Source organism: Chiloscyllium plagiosum, unplaced genomic scaffold, assembly GCF_037043375.1.
Source record: "Chiloscyllium plagiosum isolate Xiang-an unplaced genomic scaffold, Cpla_swu_hap1 HiC_scaffold_31, whole genome shotgun sequence".
In the NCBI taxonomy this organism is placed as follows: Eukaryota; Metazoa; Chordata; class Chondrichthyes; order Orectolobiformes; family Hemiscylliidae; genus Chiloscyllium; species Chiloscyllium plagiosum.
This window is the reverse complement of record NW_028270169.1, coordinates 771,550-791,248: the sequence shown is the minus strand read 5'-3', so window position 1 is coordinate 791,248 and position 19,699 is coordinate 771,550. Positions and strand designations below refer to the sequence as shown.

Genomic DNA, 19,699 nt, shown 5'->3' with positions numbered 1-19,699 from the left:
CGCTTTTCCAGCAACACATTTTCAGCTTTTTTCTCAGCGGAAACATCCTCTCTACTTCAATCTTATCTATTCCTCTCATAATTTTATATGCTTCCAAATGATCCCCCTCATTCTTCTAAGTTCTACTGAATATAATCCAGTTTACTCAGTCTCTCATAAGCCAACCCCTCAACTCTGGAATCAACCTAGTGAACCTCCTCTGCACCCCCTCCAGCGTCAGTACATCCCTTCTCAAGTAAGGAGACCAAAACTGTACACAGTATTCCAGGTGTGGCTATACAGCTGCACCATAACTGCCCTGTTTTTAAACTCAATCCCTTTAGCGATGAAGGACAAAATTCCATTTGTCTTCCTAATTACCTGACTAAGCTTCTGTGATTCTTGCACAAGGACGCCCAGGTCCTCTGCACACCGGCATGATGCAATTTCTTTTACCATTCAAATAATAGTGCTTTTTAACTGTTATTCCTAACAAAATGGATGACTTCACATTTATTAACATTGTACTCCATCTGCCAGATCTTTGCGTACTAACTTAACTATGATCCTCTGCAAAGTTTCACAATCTTCTGCACACTTTGCTCTACTACTCATTTTAGTGTTATCCACAAATTTTGACACACAACATGTGGTCTCCAACTCCAAATCATCTATGTAAATTGTGAATAATTGTTGTCCCAACACTGATCCCCGAGGCACACTGCTAGTCACTGATTGCCAACCAGAGTCGAAAAGAGTGGTGCTGGAAAAGGACAGCTCGTCAGGCAGCATCCATGCATAAGCGTTTCATCAAGATGGGGGGTTCCAAGGGGGTTAAGAGATAAATAGGAGGGGGTTGGGGCTGGGGGGGAAGGTAGCTGGGAATGCAAGAGGTAGATGAAGTTAGAGGGTGATGGTGATAGGTCAGAGAGGAGGGTAGAGCGGATGGGTGGGAAGGGAGATGGACAAGTAGGACAGTTCAAGAAGGTGGTACTGAATTAGAGGGCTGGGTCTGCAGTAAGGTGGGGGCAGGGGAAATGAGGAAACAGGTGAAATTAACATTGGTCCCGTGTGATTGGAGGGTCCCAGGATGGAAGATGAGGCAATCTTCCTCCAGACGTTGGGTCACTCAGCCAAGGATATGCAACTCCTTGACCTACTCCACTGCCAAACTCTAGCCACCTATCCACTTCACCCTATCACCATCACTCTCCACTTTCATCCGCATTCCCAGCTACCTTCCCCTAGCCCCCCAATTTATCTCTCAGCCCCCTTGGACACCCCCCACCCCACATTTCTGATGAAGAGCTCATGCTCATAACGTCGACTCTCCTGCTCCTCAGAGGCTACCTGACCGGCTGTCCTTTTCCAGCACCACATTTTTCGACTGATCTCAGCATCTGCAGTTCTCACTTTCTCCTAACCAATTGCCAACCAGAAAAGCATTCATTTATCCCCATTCTTTGCTTCCTGTTAGTTAACCAATCTTCTATCCATGTTAATACATTACCTGTAATGCCTTGGTCAGAACGTGGTAAAAGGCAGGCAACTCCTGTAAAGTTACGAAGACCAGAATGCTCCACAAGTGAGAACTGAATGTCATAATTGAGGCCATCCCCAGTGTATACATGGATCTGCTGCAAGACAGCAAAGTTATCACTGCAGGGTCTGAAGACAAACTCACTATCTGGATATGGAAGTACACTAGCACATAACATCCCTCCCTGAGCCAGAGACCCAGTACCTCAGCATGTTCTGAACATTTGGAACAATATTTGGAAGGAATCAAAGTAACCAATTGGTACCACTGTGGCACTGATCAGTTGGTTTATGACCAACACTCAACCCCTATAGAAATGCTTCTGCAGTAGCCTGTCAGCATCTCCGGCGAGTACTGACTTTCGCCTTCAGCTTCAGCGCCACAAAACAGGCAGCTCCTCGGTTATAAAATGTTCCTCCAGAGTCTGTGCATAGTCATCTTCCACGTAGAGTGGAACTCTACGGTCAGGCTGTCCCGCCCCAGGATTTGCCCTTTGGGAGCTGGTCAAGGTGCTAGTGAGCTGCTCCTGGGGGCAGCTAGTAATCTGGCATCTTCCCAAAGCCAGGTCCATTTATACAACTCTGTTAGCATGCTCACTAGGTGGATCCAGAGAGAACTGAGCAGCATAATAGGCTCTTGTTTAAACCTTGATGTTCTCCAGATCCAAGACATGGGATCTGTCAGAAGCCAGCAGTGAAAGGACTGCCAACAGACCCCAGCCGTAGTTCCGATCTAAGTAATATTAAATACAATATTTAATAGCTTCCATTTCCAGGGTCATTGCTCCAATTTCCATGCTTCTGGCTGCATCCAGAAGTGATGGTCTCAGCATTGATCCTCCAGCATGAGATTAGTCACAGTGAGTGGCTAGAGGCCAAGTTTTGCTTGATGTCGAACATAGGACTCTCTATTGGGCATAAATGGTGAGGACAGGAGGGAGGGCCTCAAATAATATATTGTTCAGATTATTTACTATAATTTATTCACACATGACCACAGCTAGTCATGATGATGGGTACAAATCAACCTGGTACTTCAGACAGCAATGCTGTAACTGTGGACAAACTGCTGGAATGTCCATGGTCATGCTGGAGAACTGCCAGAATATCAACAAGGAACAGTAACAGAGGATTGGGCAGTGCAGGGTGCAGGCAGTCAGGGCCAGGGTGACAGAGAGCAAAGATGTGTAATTGTACAAATCATATGCTGGGAGATCTGAGGGCAATCATGGATACAGGTTAGGTGGTCATGGGATGTGGTAGCTTGGATATGCCAGCTGCTCCTTGACAACATGCGTCTATTAGAATTGGGATGCAATCTGATGCTCGTAGCATTAAAAGGAATAGCAGCATTGACCTCCTTTTCTACTGGCTCTTTCCAGTGATCCAACAAGGACATTTGCAGAATATTTCAGTGTGCCAAATGCATACAGGACAGATCTCTTTTCAAACATTTCCCTTCCCACGTGGTTAATGATGCCCTCCAACGCATCTCGTCCACATCCCGCACCTCCGCCCTCAGACCCCACCCCTCCAATCGTAACAAGGAGAGAACGCCCCTGGTGCTCACCTTCCACTATACCAACCTTCGCATAAACCAAATCATCCGCCGACATTTCTGCCACCTCCAAACAGACCCCACCACCAGGAATATATTTCCCTCCCCACCCCTTTCCGCCTTCCGCAAAGACCGTTCCCTCCGTGACTACCTGGTCAGGTCCACGCCCCCTACAACCCACCCTCCCATCCTGACACTTTCCCCTGCCACCGCAGGAACTGTGAAACCTGCGCCCACACCTCCTCCCTCACCTTTATCCAAGGCCCTAAAGGAGCCTTCCACATCCATCAAAGTTTTACCTGCACATCCACTAATATCATTTATTGTATCCGTTGCTCCCGATGTGGTCTCCTCTACATTGGGGAGACTGGGCGCCTCCGAGCAGAGCGCTTTAGGGAACATCTCCGGGACACCATCACCAATCAACCACACAACCCCGTGGCTCAACATTTCAACTCCCCCTCCCACTCTGCCGAGGACATGGAGATCCTGGGCCTCCTTCACCGCCGCTCCCTCACCACCAAACACCTGGAGGAAGAACACCTCATCTTCTGCCTCAGAACACTTCAATCCCAGGGCATCAATGTAGACTTCAACAGTTTCCTCATTTCCCCTTCCCCCACCTCACCCTAGTTCCAAACTTCCAGCTCAGCACTGTCCCCATGACTTGTCCGGACTTGTCCTACCTGCTTATCTCCTTTTCCACCTATCCACTCCACCCTCTCCTCCCTGACCTATCACCTTCATCCCCTCCCCCACTCACCCATTGTACTCTATGCTACTTTCTCCCCACCCCCACCCTCCTCTAGCTTATCTCTCCATGCTTCAGGCTCACTGCCTTTATTCCTGAAGAAGGGCTTTTGCCCGAAACATCGATTTCGAAGCTCCTTGGATGCTGCCTGAACTGCTGTGCTCTTCCAGCACCACTAATCCAGAATCTGGTTTCCAGCATCTGCAGTCATTGTTTTTATCTCAAACGTACTAGTGATGCCTTGTGCATTCTCATCCAAATCATTGATCTGGATAACAAACAGTAATGAGGCTGAGCATTGACCCCTGAGGCACTCCACTAGTCATAGGTCTCCAGTCTGACCTGCATCCTACCATCAAGCCAATTGTGTTTCCAATGTGCGAGCTCTCCCTGGATTCCATGTAATCTAACCTTTCATGTTGTATCTTATCAAAGGCCTTACTGAAAGCTATATAGACTACATCTACCGCCCTGCCCTCATCAACCTTCCTGGTCACTTCATCAAAGCACTCTAACAAATTTGTGAGGCATGATCTGCCACTCAAAGCCATGCTGACTATTCCTAATCAAACCTTATCTTTCCAAATGCATGTGTCTGCGTGGGTTTCCGCCGGGTGCTCCGGTGTCCTCCCACAATCCAAAGATGTGCAGGTTAGGTGAATTGGCCATGCTAAATTACCCATAGCATTTCTTGCAGGGGTAAATGTAGAGAAATGGGTCTGGGTGGGTTGCTCTTCGAAAGGTCGGTGTGGACTTGTTGGGCCGAAGGGCCTGTTTCCACACTGTAGGGAATCTAATCTAAACTACACCTAATTGTTAGAACAAGTGCTTCTCCTTGTTCAGACTCATGAGTGGTTCATCCTCTTTCACGGCTAATCAAACAGACCTTACACTCAGTACAGAAAGCAAGATTGGTGTCAGTATGTTGTGGAATTTCTCACAAATTTACAGAACAAAAGCTTAACTAATCACATTCTTAAAACCAAAACAACTATAACCTCAGTCACTGAGCATACAGACGAGAGCTATGTGCTTGCGGAATCAGAACTTCTCCAAAGCACATAGGAAAATAGGTCTTTACTAAACGCCCAGTAAAAAAAGGGTCCACTAGCAATGAACTCCAACAGCACAACACCTCCCACATCAACCAACAGTGAGATCCTGGAAAATGTGGACCATTTTCCATAACTGGGAACCTCCTCTTGATGAAGGCAGACCTAGACAACATTCATCATCTCCAGTGTACCAGATCAGCCTTCAGTTGTTAGTTGAGGACCAGATCTGAGGTCCAGTGTTGCAGTGATCCCTGCATTTGGATGTTTCAGAGATTTCAAACTTGATAGCAAGCACCTAGAAACACCATCAGCTGGCACTTTGCACAATCCAGTGGATCTATTGGAAAGAAAGGTAGCTCAAACAGCCACATCCTCCCCCAAACCAACTTGGCAAACATTCAGATACTAATCAAATAAAATCAACTAGGCTGGGTAGAACATAAGAATATAAGAAATAGGAGGAAGTGTAGGCTATTCAGTCCCTCAAATCTGCTTCACTATCCTATAATATCATGGTTGATCAGCCCCAGGCCTTGACTGCTTTTTCATGCCAGCTCCTTACATCCCCTCTGGAAATCAAAATACACTACATCCATCGGTTCCCCTTTAGAACATAGAACAATACAGCACAGAACAGGCCCTTCGGCCCATGATGTTGTGCCGAACATTTGTCCTAGCTTAAGCACCTATCCATGTACTTATCCAATTGCCGCTTAAAAATCACCAATGATTCTGACTCTGCCACTCCCACAGACAGTGCATTCCATGCCCCCACCACTCTCTGGGTAAAGAACCTACCCCTGATATCCCCCCTATATCTTCCACCCTTCACTTAAATTTATGTCCCCTTGTAACACTCTGTTGTACCCGGGGAAAAATTCTCTGAATGTCTACTCTATCTATTCCCCTGATCATTCTTATAAACCTCTATCAAGTCACCCCTCATCCTTCTCCGTTCCAATGAGTAAAAGCCTAGCACTCTCAACCTATCCTCATACGACCCATTCTCCATTCCAGACAACATCCTGGTAAATCTCCTCTGCACCCTCTCCAAAGCTTCCACATCTTTCCTAAAATGAGGCGACCAGAACTGCACACACTACTCCAAATGTGGCCTTACCAAGGTCCTATACAGCTACAACATCACCTCACGACTCTTGAATTCAATCCCTCTGCTAATGAACGCTAATACACCATAGGCCTTCTTACAAGCTCTATCCACCTGAGTGGTAACTTTCAAAGATCTATGAACATAGACCCCAAGATCCCTCTGCTCCTCCACCTTACTAAGAACCCTACCATTAACCCTGTATTCCGCATTCTTATTTGTCCTTCCAAAATGGACAACCTCACACTTGACAGGGTTGAACTCCATCTGCCACTTCTCAGCCCAGCTCTGCATCATATCGAAGTCCCTTTCCAGCCAACAACAGCCCTCCTCACTATCCACACTCCACCAATCTTCGTATCGTCTGCAAATTTAATGACCCACCCTTCGACTCCCTCTTCCAAGTCATTAATAAAAATTACAAACAGCAGAGGACCCAAAACTGATCCCTGCGGAACTCCACTTGTAACTGGGCTCCAGGCTGAATATTTACCATCTACCACCACTCTCTGCCTTCGACCGGTTAGCCAGTTTTCTATTCAACTGGCCAAACTTCCCACTATCCCATGCCTCCTGACTTTCCGCATAAGCCTACCATGTGGAATCTTATCAAATGCCTTACTAAAATCCATGTACACTACATCCACTGCTCTACCCTCATCCACATGCTTGGTCACCTCCTCAAAGAATTCAATAAGACTTGTAAGGCAAGACCTACCCCTCACAAATCCGTGCTGGCTGCCCTAATCAAGCAGTGTCTTTCCAGATACTCATAAATCCTATCCCTCAGTACCCTTTCCATTACTTTGCCTACCACCGAAGTAAGACTAACTGGTCTGTAATTCCCGGGGTTATCCCTATTCCCTTTTTTGAACAGAGGCACAACATTCGCCACTCTCCAGTCCCCTGGCACCACCCCCATTGACAGTGAAGACGAAAAGATCATTGCCAACGGTTCTGCAATTTCCTCTCTTGCTTCCCACATAATCCTAGGATATATCCCGTCAGGCCCGGGGGACTTGTCTATCCTCAAGTTTTTCAAAATGCCCAACACATCTTCCTTCCTAACAAGTATCTCCTCTAGCTTACCAGTCCGTTTCATACTCTCCTCTTCAACAATACGGTCCCTCTCATTTGTAAATACTGAATAAAAGTACTCATTCAAGACCTCTCCTATCTCTTCCGACTCAATACACAGTCTCCCACTACTGTCCTTGATCGGACCTACCCTCGTTCTCGTCATTCTCATGTTTCTCACATACGCATAAAAGGCCTTGGGGTTATCCTTGATCCTACCCACCAAAGATTTTTCATGCCCTCTCTTAGCTCTCCTAATCCCTTTCTTCAGCTCCCTCCTGGCTATCCTGTATCCCTCCAACACTCTGTCTGAACCTTGTTTCCTCAACCTTATGTAAGCCTCCTTACAAGACATTCAACCTCCCTCGTCAACCAAGGTTCCCTCACATGACCATCTCTTTCCTGCCTGACAGGTACACACATATCAAGGACATGTCGTATCTGTTCCTTGAAAAAGTTCCACATTTCAACGACATCCTTCCCTGACAGCCTATGCTCCCAATTTATGCTCCTCAGATCCTGTCTTGCAGCATCGTATTTACCCTTCCCCCAATTGTAAAACCTGCCCTGTTGCATGCACCTATCTCTCTCCATAACCAAGGTGAAAATCACAGAATCACCAAAATGCTCACCACAAGCCCATCACTTGTCCCGGTTCATTACCAAGTACCAAATCCAATATGGCCTCCCCTCTGGTCGGACAATCTACATACTGAGTTAGAAAAGCTTCCTGGACACACTGCACAAACACTGCCCCATCCAATCTACTTGATCTAAAGAGCTTCCAATCAATATCTGGGAAGTTGAAATCGCCCATGACTACTACCCTGTGGCTTCTGCACCTTTCCAAAATCTGTTTCCCAATCTGTTTCTCCACATCTCTGCTGCTATTGGGGGGCCTATCAACTCTGCTTATTATATCCTCAAAGAGCCCTCGAAAATTTGTCAAACATAATTACTCAATCACAAAACTATGTTGATTCTATACGATTGTATTAAGCTTTTATAAATGTCCTGTTGTTTTTTCCTAAATAACAGACTCTAGCACTTTCCCAAAGGCAGCCTGTGTGCCTTAATCTGTTCGTTTGTCAAATACATTCACCATGAAGATCAATACAAAATAATGGTTTAAATTATCTGCTATCTTTTTGTTATCAATTTCCCAGTTGCATCCTCCAAGAGTTACACACTGACTTGAACTACACTCTTTTACACAGCTGTAGGTATTAGGTATAGCTGGCTGAGCCATCATTAATCTGAGTTGCTTGCTAGGGCTATTTCGGAGAACAGTTAAGGATCAACCACATTGCTGTGGGTTTGGAGTCATGTGTCAGCTAGGCCTAGTAAGGATGGCAGTTTTCTTCGCTAAAGGATGTTAGTGAACCAGATGGACTTTTATGACAATTAACAATGATTCTACAGTTGCCATTGGCGAGCTCTTAATTCCACTTGTTTAAAATTCAAATTTCATCATCTGCTGTGGTGAAACTTAAACCTTAAAAATTAGCCTGAGGTGCTGAATTACTACTCCAAGACATTACCATGACGCCACGATCTTCCCTCAAATTCTTGCTCTTGATTTTTTTTTTGCCAATTTACTTTAATTGTGCATTTCCTCCCATTTTATTAGCTTTTTAGCTATCTGCTTCTGGTTCCTAAAAGTTTCTCAACCTTTTGGCCTACCAATGTTTTTCACCACTTTGTATGCCTTACTTTTTGATTCGATACTCTCCTTGACTATCTTTGTTAGCCACACATTGATCATCCTTCTCATCGGCACTGTCTTTTTGACTAGAATAAAGTGTGCTGAGTGGTATGAAATATCTACTTAAATGTCTGCCACTGCTCATCTACTGACCTTTTCCTTAGTCGAATGTTGCAGCTTGCTTTAGACAAGTCTTTCTTCATATCTTAATTAACTCAAGGATGCTAGTTTGAGACCCAAGTTGCTCTCTCACAAAATGATACTGATCCTCTAGCAGATCCTTAACTAGAAGGTTTCTTATTAATCCTACCTCATAACACATTACTAAATCTAAAATGGCCTGTCCTTGGCTAGGTTCTGCAATGTATTGCTCTAAGAAACAATCCCTGATGCATTTTACAGATTGTTCTTCTATGTTCAATATTTGTTCGGCCGCATTTAGAACACTGTACAGTTCTGGTCGTCACATTATCAAAAGGATGTGGACATTTTGGAGAGGGTGCAGAGAAGGTTGACAAGGATGTTGCCTGGTATGGAAGGTGCTAGCTATGAAGGGATTGAGTAGGTTAGGTTTGTTTTCATTAGAAAATAGGAGATTGAGAGGGGACCTGATTAAGGTTTCTAAAATCATGAAGGGTATAGTCAGGGTGGATAGAGACAAGCTTTTTCCCCCAGGGTGAAGGATTCATTAACGAGAGGTCACGCTTTCAAGGTGAGAGGTGGAAAGTTTAAGGGGGATACACGTGGCAAGTACTTCACACAGAGGGTGGTGGGCGTCTGGAATGCTTTGCCAGCAGAGGTGGTAGAGGCAGGCATGGTAGATTCATTTAAGATGCATCTGGACAGATGCAGGAGTAGGTGGGGAGCAGAGGGTTACAAATGCCTAGGAATTGACCAACAGGTTTAGACAGTAGATTTGGATCGGCTCAGGCTTGAAGGGCCTGTTCCTGGGCTGTAAATCTTCTTTGTTCTTTGTTTTTTAGAACATAGAACAGTACAGCACAGAACATGCCCTTCAGCCCACGATGTTGTGCCGACCACTGATCCTCATGTATGCACCCTCAAATTTCTGTGACCATATGCGTGTCCAGTAGTCTCTTAAATGTCCCCAATGACCTTGCTTCCACAACTGCTGCTGGCAACGCATTCCATGCTCTCACAACTCTCTGTGTAAAGAACCCGCCTCTGACATCCCCTCTATACTTTCCTCCAACCAGCTTAAAACTATGACCCCTTGTGTTAGTCATTTCTGTTCTGTGAAATAGAGTCAATAGCCAGAGACTATCTATGCCTCTTATTATCTTGTGTACCTCAATTAGGTCCCCACTCCTCCTCCTTTTCTCCAATGAAAAAAGTCCGAGCTCAGTCAACCTCTCTTCATAAGACAAGCCCTCCAGTCCAGGCAGCATCCTGGTAAACCTCCCCTGAACCCTCTCCAAAGCATCCACATCTTTCCTATAATAGGGCGACCAGAACTGGACGCAGTATTCCAAGTACGGTCTAACCAAAGTTTTATAGAGCTGCAACAAGATCTCACGACTCTTAAACTCAATCCCCCTGTTAATGAAAGCCAAAACACCATATGCTTTCTTAGCAACCCTGTCCACTTGGGTGGCCATTTTAAGGGATCTATGTACCTGCACACCAAGATCCCTCTGTTCCTCCACACTACCAAGAATCCTATCCTTAATTCTGTACTCAGCTTTCAAATTCGACCTTCCAAAATGCATCACCTCGCATTTATCCAGGTTGAACTCCATCTGCCACCTCTCAGCCCATCTCTGCATCCTGTCAATGTACCGCTGCAGCCTACAACAGCCCTCTATACTGTCAACGACACCTCCAACCTTTGTGTCGTCTGCAAACTTGCTGCCCCATCCTTCAATTCTCCCATCCAAGTCACTAATAAAAATTACAAACAGGAGAGGCCCAAGGACAGAGCCCTGTGGAACACCACTCACCACAGACTTCCAGGCAGAATACTTTTCTTCTTCTACCACTTGCTGTCTTCTGTTGGCCAGCCAATTCTGTATCCAGACAGCTAAGTTCCCCTGTATCCCATTCCTCCCTGACCTTCTGAATGAGCCTACCATGGGGAACCTTATCAAATGCCTTGCTCAAGTCCATATACACCACATCCACAGCTCGACCCTCATCAACTTTTCTAGTCACATCCTCAAAGAACTCGATAAGGTTTGTGAGGCATGACCTGCCCCTCACATAGCCGTGTTGACTGCATTTAATCAAGCCATGCTCTTCCAGATGGTCATAAATCCTATCCCTCAGAATCCTTTCTAACACCTTGCAGACGACAGACGTGAGAATTACTGGTCTGTAATTGCCGGGGATTTCCCTATTTCCTTTCTTGAAGAGAGGAATTACATTTGCCTCTCTCCAGTCCTCAGGTACGACTCCAGTGGAGAGCGAGGATGCAAAGATCTTCGCAAGTGGCGAAGCAATTGCATTTCTCGTTTCCCAAAGCAGCCGAGGACAAATCTGGTCCGGGCCTGGCGACTTGTCAATCTTAATGTTTGACAATATTTTCAGCACTGAAAATGTGTTGCTGGAAAAGCGCAGCAGGTCAGGCAGCATCCAGGGAACAGGAGAATCGACGTTTTGGGCATAAGCCCTTCTTCAGAACAATATTTTCAGCACATCAGCTTCCTCTATCTCCATCCATTCCAGCATGCACACCTGCTCTTCAAAGGTTTCATTCACTACAAAGTTTGCTTCTTTCGTAAAGACACGGAAAAAACTCATTTAGGGCTTCCCCTACCTCCTCAGACTCCACACACAAATCAGCCCTACTCTTTCTTTGACCATTCTCTTATTCCTCACATAAGTGTAAAATGCCTTTGTGTTCTCCCTAATCCGTTCTGCCAAGCCTTTATCGTGCCCCCTTCTGGCTCTCCTTGGACCATTTTTGAGCTCCTTCCTCACCTGCCTGTAATCTTCTAGAGCTGAGCTTGACCCTAGCTTCCTCCACCTTATGTAAACTACCTTTTTCCTTTTGACAAGAAGCTCCACCGCTCTCATCATCCAAGGTTCCTTTATCTTCCCACTTCTTGCCTGTCTCAGAAGGACATATTTATTCATCACTTGCAACAACTGTTCCTTAAACACAGTCTCCACATGTCTATAGTGCCTTTATCATGGAACAATTGCTCCCAATCCATGCTTCCTAACTCATGTCTAATCGCATCATAGTTTCCTCTTCCCCAATTAAATATCCTCCCATTTTGCCTAATCCTCTCCTTCTCCAAAGCTATGTGGATCACCATTGTTACCATTATCCATCTGATTTGTCCATATGCAAATTAAAATCACTCAGTGCCCTTCTTACATGCTGTAGTGAGACAATTCTTCATGAGCCGATAGAAAACTCCCATCCGTGACTTCATTAATTTGGTATTCGTTATTGCCACCCAAACTGAATGCACATCATGATCTATTGCACATATATCACTATCAACCACTGGGGATTGATCAGTTCGGTTGGCTTGATGGCTGGTTTGTGATGCAGAGTACTGTCAACAGCACAGATTCAATTCCTGCACCAGTTGAATTTACTATGGAGGACTCTTCTTCTCAATCTTTCTTGTTGTCTGGGAAGTGGTGACCCTCAGGGTAAACCACCATCAGTCATCTTCTGTCTAATGAGAAGTCACAGAAAGTGAGGACTGCACATGCTGGAGATCAGAGTTGAAAAGTGTGACACTGGAAAAGCACAGCAGGTCAGGCAGCATCCAAAGAGCAGGTGAATCGGCATTTCAGGTATTACATCTTCATCAGGAATTGAGGATTCAAAATTTGAACTTAGGCTGTTGTCAGAAGCAACAAATACATGTAGGTTTTTAGTAACAACAAAGTAGCTTTTCAATTTAAAATAACATAACAAAATGGCTTCAAGTTATAATTTGACATGACTCTATGACTCTACGACAGTGTGAACCTGTACTGCTGCTTTGCTGAATTAGCTAAAGTAGAAGATAAGGCAAACAATGGAGTTTTCATAAAATGAATACTGACACATTGAGTGACCATTCGAACTAACCTTGAACTCCTACCATAAGATGGTGATTTACGTAATTAAGAACCCGTTCCCAGGGAATATCATTGGATTATCCTGCTGTCAATCATGTCATCATTTTACAGTTGATTGGTCTTTCCTTGTAATTAAGGCTGTACTGTCTCAAAAAAAACATAAAAGTACTTATTGTTCAAATGTAGTTGCGCAATTTTGCCAAGGAGCATAGAAGCTTTAACCTCTGTGTTGCTGGACAGAACTGAGTCAGGCTGCCTTACTTTATTAAACTAACGACCTAGCTTCATAAATAACGGAATTCCATTGATTCTTTTGACCTATCTCGAACCAAGGGGCCCCTCTGGAGGGGTCCATATCTTCAGAATGAGAAGTCGCCCTATAGTCTGGTAGGACAATGGTGGCCTTACCTTTTTACTAACCTCAGCACTGGTATTTCACTTTGTTAACAAAGCTACCTCACCCTTTTCCACTTTGTCTAATTTTCTATAACCTTGAAAATTAAGTTTCCAGTACTGGGCACCCTGCAATCTCTATAATATCAAGTTAAGTTAATTTACTTCTCAGAACAAATTAAAGACAAAAAATGCTGGAGATCACAGTGGGTCAGGCAGCATCCATTGAGAAACAGCAAGCTAACGTTTGGAGTCTGGGTGACTCTTCATCATTTATTTCAATTTGTGCTGTCAACTCATCGATCATTATTAATGTTGTATGCATTCAGAAAAAGAGACTTAACCTTTAACTTTTTATCATGATTACTTATTCTGGTTCTAATTTCTGTTGCACTCTTTTGCTTATATTTTCTGCCCCTTCCTGTCACATTTTGACAATCATTTGCTTCTTCATTGCTCTGCAACTTTGCAGTCATTGCATGCAGGTAGGAGATAATTGTGATAGGTCGGTGGGGAAGATGGAGAGGATAGGTGGGAAGGAAGATGGTCAGGTAGGACAGGTCAAGAGGGCAGTGCCAAGTTGGAGGGTTGGATCTGGGATGAGGTGGGGGAGGCAAAGTTTGGAAACAAATGAAGTTGACGTAGGTGCCGTGTGGTTGAAGGGTCCGAAAGCGGAAGATGAGGTGTCCTTCCTCCAATTCGGCAGGTGACTTTGATTTGGTTTTAGAGGAGACCCAGGACTTGCATGTCCTTGGGGGAATGGGATTGGGAGTTGAAGTGATTGGCCACAGGGTAGTGGGATTGGTTGTTGCAAATGTCCCACAGATGTTCCCTGAACCACTCCGTGAGTTGGTGCTCAGTCTCAACAATGTAGAGGAGACCATATCGAGAGCAACGGATACAGTAACTGAGGTGGATGGATGTGCAGGAAAATCTCTGCCAGATTTTAAATGATCCTCGAGGGCATTGGGCAGAGGTGAGAGGTGAAGGTTTGGGCACAGGTTTTGCACCTTGTGTGGTGGCATGGGAAGGTGCCGGGTGTGAACAGTGGATTGGTGAGGAGCATGAATCTAATGAGGGAGTCAAGGAGGGAATAGTCTCGGCAAATGCAGATGGAGTGGGGATGGAAATATATTTTTGATGGTGGGGTTGGACTGCAGGTGGTGAAAATGGCGGAGGATAACGCTGGAGGGGAGGGGAAATTGCAGTCCTGGAAATAGGTGGACATCTGGGGTGTCCTGGAATGGAATTGCTCCTCATGTGAGCAGATATGGTGGAGGCGGAGGAATTGGGAGTAAGGGATCACATTTTTACAGGAGGGGTGGGTGGGAGAAGGTGTAGTCCAGGTAGCTGTGAGAGTCGGAGGGTTTGAAATAGATGTCTGTTTTTTTGCCGGTCACCGGAGACAGAGACAGAGAGGTCGAGGAAGGGGAGGGAGGTGTCAGAGATGGTCCATGTGAACTTGAAATGTTAGAGATGGTGAAATTAAGATAAATCCGTTTCAGTAAGAAAATGGGGCTGGTGAAATTAATTGGATAAAGGCTGACAAACCACCAGGACCCCAGAGTACTACAGGATTGGTGGTCATCAAACAAAATTATACAGTTTCTGGGGCAGTCCCTTTAGATTGGAGAGTAGTAAATATTACCCCACAATTTAAAAACCAAGGGAGAGACAAAGAAACAGATCATAACAGTCCAGTTAACCTCGCATCAGAAATGAGGAAAATGCTGGAATTTTATTAAAAAAAAGGATAACAGAACACTTGGAAAACATTAACAGGCAAGTAGGAGGCCTTTAAAAGTGAGATAGCTAGAGTTCAAGGTCTATATGTTCCTGTGAGGGTGAAAGGCAAGGTTGACATGAATAGGAAACCCTGGATGACAAGAGGTCTTGAGGCATTGACCAGAAAAAAGGATGTGAAAGTGAGGACTGTATATGCTGGAGATTAGAGTTGAGAGTGTGGTGCTGGAAAAGCACAGCAGGTCAAGCAGCATCTGAGCAGAATCGATGTTTCAGACATGAGCCCTGCTGAAGGGCTTATGCTCAAAATGTCGATTATCCTGCTCCTCGGATGCTGCCTGACCTGCTTTGCTTTTCCAGCAAAAAAAAAAAGAGGCCTGGCTCAGGTACAGGCAGCTGGGATCAAGTGAATCCCTGGAGGCATACAGTGGATACAGGAGTTTACTGAGGAAGGAAATCAGGAGGGTGATAAGGGGACACGAGATAGCCTTGCCTGAGAAGATTAGGGTGAATTCAATGAGGTTCTTTAAGTATATTAAAAGAAAAAGAATAACTAGAGAGAGAATAGGGCCCCTCAAGGATCAAAGTGGACATAAACGTGTAGAATTGCAGGAGCTGGGCGAGGTTCTCAATGAATATTTTTCCTCTGTGTTTACCACGGCGAAAGACTTGAAGACTTGGGAACTTGGGGAAGTTAGTGGTGATACCCTGGGGACAGCCCATCTCACAATAGAGATGTTGGATGTATTAGAACGTATGAAGGTGGATAAATCTCCTGGTCCTGACAAATATATCTCCAAGAACACTGCAAGAGACTAGAGAATGAGTTGCAGGGGCCCTTGCTGATATTTTTGCATTATTGTTAGTCACGGGTGAGGTCCTGGAAGACTGGAGGGTAGTAAATGTTGTGCCCTTATTCAAGAAGGACTGCAAAGAAAAACCTGGGAACTATAGACGAGTAAGCTTAACATCTGTGATAGGTAAGTTACTTGAGAATATTCTGAGGGATAAGATACACATGCATTTGAAAAGAGAGGGCTTGATTAGGAGTCGTCAGCATGGCTTTGTCAGTGGGGGATCACGCTTCAAAAATTTGTTACAGTTCTTTGATAAAGTGACCAGGAAGGTTGACAAGGGCAGGGTAGTAGACGTAGTCTATATGGATTTCAGTAAGGCCTTTGATAAAGTTCCACATGATAGGCTGCTCTGGAAGGTTAGATTGCATGGAATCCAGGGCAAGCTGGCAAACTGGATACACAATTGACTTGATGGTAGGAAGCAGAGGGCAATAATGGAAGGATGCTTGTCAGACTGGAGGCCTGTAATTAGTGGGAACCTGAGAGTCAACATTTTTACAACCGAGGGTGGTATACATATGGAATGAGCTGCCAGCGGAAGTCGTTGAGGCAGGTATATTAACAACATTTAAAAGGCATTGGGACAAATACAGAGATAGGAAAGGTATAGAATTATATGGGCCAAGTCCAGGGAAATGGGGTTAGTGTGGATGGACATTTTGGTTGGCGTGGACCAGTTTGGGCAAACAGGGCTGTCTCCGTGCTGTAGGACTCTATGATTGGAAAAAGCCAGTGTGGTTTATGAAAGGCAAACCATGTTTAACAAATCCACTGGAGGTTTTTTTTAAAGGAGTTAACTAAAAGAACAGATGAGGGAGAACCAGTGAATGTGGTGTATTTGGATCTTCTAAAGGCTTTTAATAAGGTTTCTCATAAGAGGTGAGTGGGCAAAGTTAAAGCATGTGGGATATGGGGTTGTAGTGGATAATATATTAGCACTGGTCAAGAAGTGGTTGACAAAGAGGAAACAAAGAGTTGAAATAAACTGGTTGGTAGTGACTCGTGGGGTACCACAAGGATCAGCACTTGGGCTCCAGCTATTCACAATATAGATAAATGACCTGGATGAAGGAATATTTCCATATTTGCTGATGACACAAAACTGGGCGGGGTTGTGAGAAGGCTGCAAAGAGGATTTAGGGTGCTTTAAATAAGTTAACCAAGTGGGCAAACAAATGGTAGATGGAATAGACCATGCCTAAATATTAAGTTATAAACAGTAAGGAAGAGTATTATTTAAATGGTGGTATTTTGGGAACTGGGCATGTACAAAAAGGATCTGTGTGCCCTTGTACACCAGTCCATAAAAGACAACAGGCAGGTGCAATAAGCAATTAGAAAACCAAATGGTACATTGGCCAGAGGAATTGATTTCAGAAGTAAGGGTGTCTTACTGCAGTTATACAAGGCTTTTGGAAGGATGAGAGGGGATCGGACTGAAACATGAGGAATTCTAACAAGGCTGGACAGACTAGATGCAGGGTGAATGTTTTCCTGGGTTAGTGAGTCTAGAACCAGGGACATAATCTGACGATATGGGGTAGACCATTAAGGACTGAGACATTCAAAGCACAGTGAACCAGTGGAATTCTCCACCACAGAAGGCTGTGGAAGCCAAATCACAATATTCAAGAAAAAGGAGATATTTTTCTAAATTTTAAAGGCATCAAGGAATAGTGGGAATATGACATTGAGACACAGGAGGGCTGAATGGCCTACTCCTGCTCCTGGTTTTTATGTTTCCATGTTTTGCATTATCAGAGAGAGCACCCAAACCTCCACCAAAAACTCCTCTATTCAACCCTTCAATAACCACTTGCACCTCTGCGTGACAGAGCTTGCAGATCACACATTGGGCTTATCAGCTGTCTCAGAACCCATCAATCCCGAGGAACTGCCGAAGAAGATGTTGCTCTTACTGCATATTGAGAGTCCCATCCCCACACAGACTGCATTAGATAATGGGTAAGCAGGGCAACGTAAATGCTTGCCATCAATGTGTAGAAAACAATTTTTAAAAATTGGTCTTAGGTACCTATGTCTAACTTTAACACTGATCATTATCTCTAATGTTTCTCCCTATCCTGTCCAGAAAGTCTCCATCAATACCTGCAGGTGCCATTTATGACAATGCTGCTCCTTTAACAAGGTCATGTTGTCCTTCATTTTTTTTCTAGAGGGGTTGTAAATGGCAACCTCTTTTGCCTTTGCCTGTCTAGAAAGTGTTGCCACAGGCTTAAATATAAAACCAATGATGAGTGTTTGTTGGAGAAATAATTTTTTTCAATTAACAAGGAATAATAGTAGCCAAAACAATACGCTGCCTTTTCTTTCTTCAATTTCTTCTCATTCAAGATGGAGCCAGTTCTCTGATTAATGTGTTATGGACCAGGCCAGACCTCCTCAAAACATTTCAAGAAGGTAGCCCAGACCCTAACATTTTTTAGGCAGATGTAAGGCAGATGTCCCAGGAGTGATGCAGCTTCAACTAAAACAGAATTTATTTACACACCATTGAATGAAACACAAAAAACAAAATTTAGAATAACACCTATTTGAAAACCCAACAGAAACGATATCCTGCAACGTAACAAAGGGGCTGCTCCAATTTCTTGCAACATACCATAAACACACCCCTTGGCAACATCTTTGAACCATTACGCATGGGGACACCTCCCACCTTGCACATGGCAGGTACTGATGTTACTCAGCCAACGTTGTCGATCTTATAAGTTGCAGGAAAGGATGCCCTGAGGCATAGTACATTGGGAAACCGAGAAAAGGCTATGACAACGAATGAATGGGCACCGCACAACAATCAACAGACAGGAATGTTCCCTCCCAGTTGGGGAACACTTCAGTGGTCCAGGACATTCGACCTTGGACCTTCGGGTGACCACCCTCCAAGGTGGACTTCGGGACAGGCAGCAGCAAAACGTGGCCGAGCAGAGGCTGATAGTTAAGTTCCATACCCATAGGGAGGGCCTGAACTCGGACCTTGAGTTCATGTCACACTACAGGTGACCACCGTTGCATTATACACACAGACACTCCTACACACACGCACACATACAGGCATTCCTATAAACACACGGACACACATACACAGACACACACACACACACTCCCACACTTACACAGGCATCCTCTCAGAGACTTAGACCACTCTACACTCATGCACACACATATACACTCTCTCTCAGACACTCACAATCCCCCACCCCAAACACGCACACACACTCCCACACTCTCACATGCACCCCCTCACAGACTTAAGATACTCTACACACACACATATACACTCTCTCTGACACTCACAACCCCCAACCCAGACAGACACACACACACAGACACAAAGACCCACATGCACACATATTTTGTGGGGTGAATTTGTACTTGCAGAGTTACATTGTACTTTGCTCAAAAACTGCATTAATTCATATAAAAAACTCTGATCTCACTTTTTAGATTAGAATCAATCTAAACATCATGGCATAGACAGAGAACACAGGGGACTAACACCTTCAACATATTGTCTAGCTAACATCAATTGTTACAGCTAACCTGAGAATGCAATTTTTAAAAAAGATTTTGTGATTTACACATGAAAGAAGTGAAACTATCATTGTATTCGAACAGATGAAAGACTCAACAGACAATCAAGGTATTTTTCAATGTATAATTTCAGTTACAACACACTGTAAATTCTTGCTATAAATTCTGTGCCTTACAATTGTGTCCTCCACAACCACCGATGAAGGAGCGTCGCTCCGAAAGGTAGTGCTTCCAATTAAACCTGTTGGACTATAACCTGGTGTCGTGTGATTTTTAACTTTGTACACCCCAGTCCAACACCGGCATCTCCAAATCTTTGAATCAGGAAACCCTTT

At 44.5% G+C, this 19,699-nt stretch overlaps 1 protein-coding gene across 3 annotated transcripts in view; it reads right to left on the bottom strand.

Annotated features, from left to right (window-relative positions):
- The window catches only part of cenpv (centromere protein V), an 80,731-nt gene that overhangs the window by 23,978 nt on the left and 37,054 nt on the right, over nt 1–19,699 (bottom strand). The window lies entirely within an intron of this gene.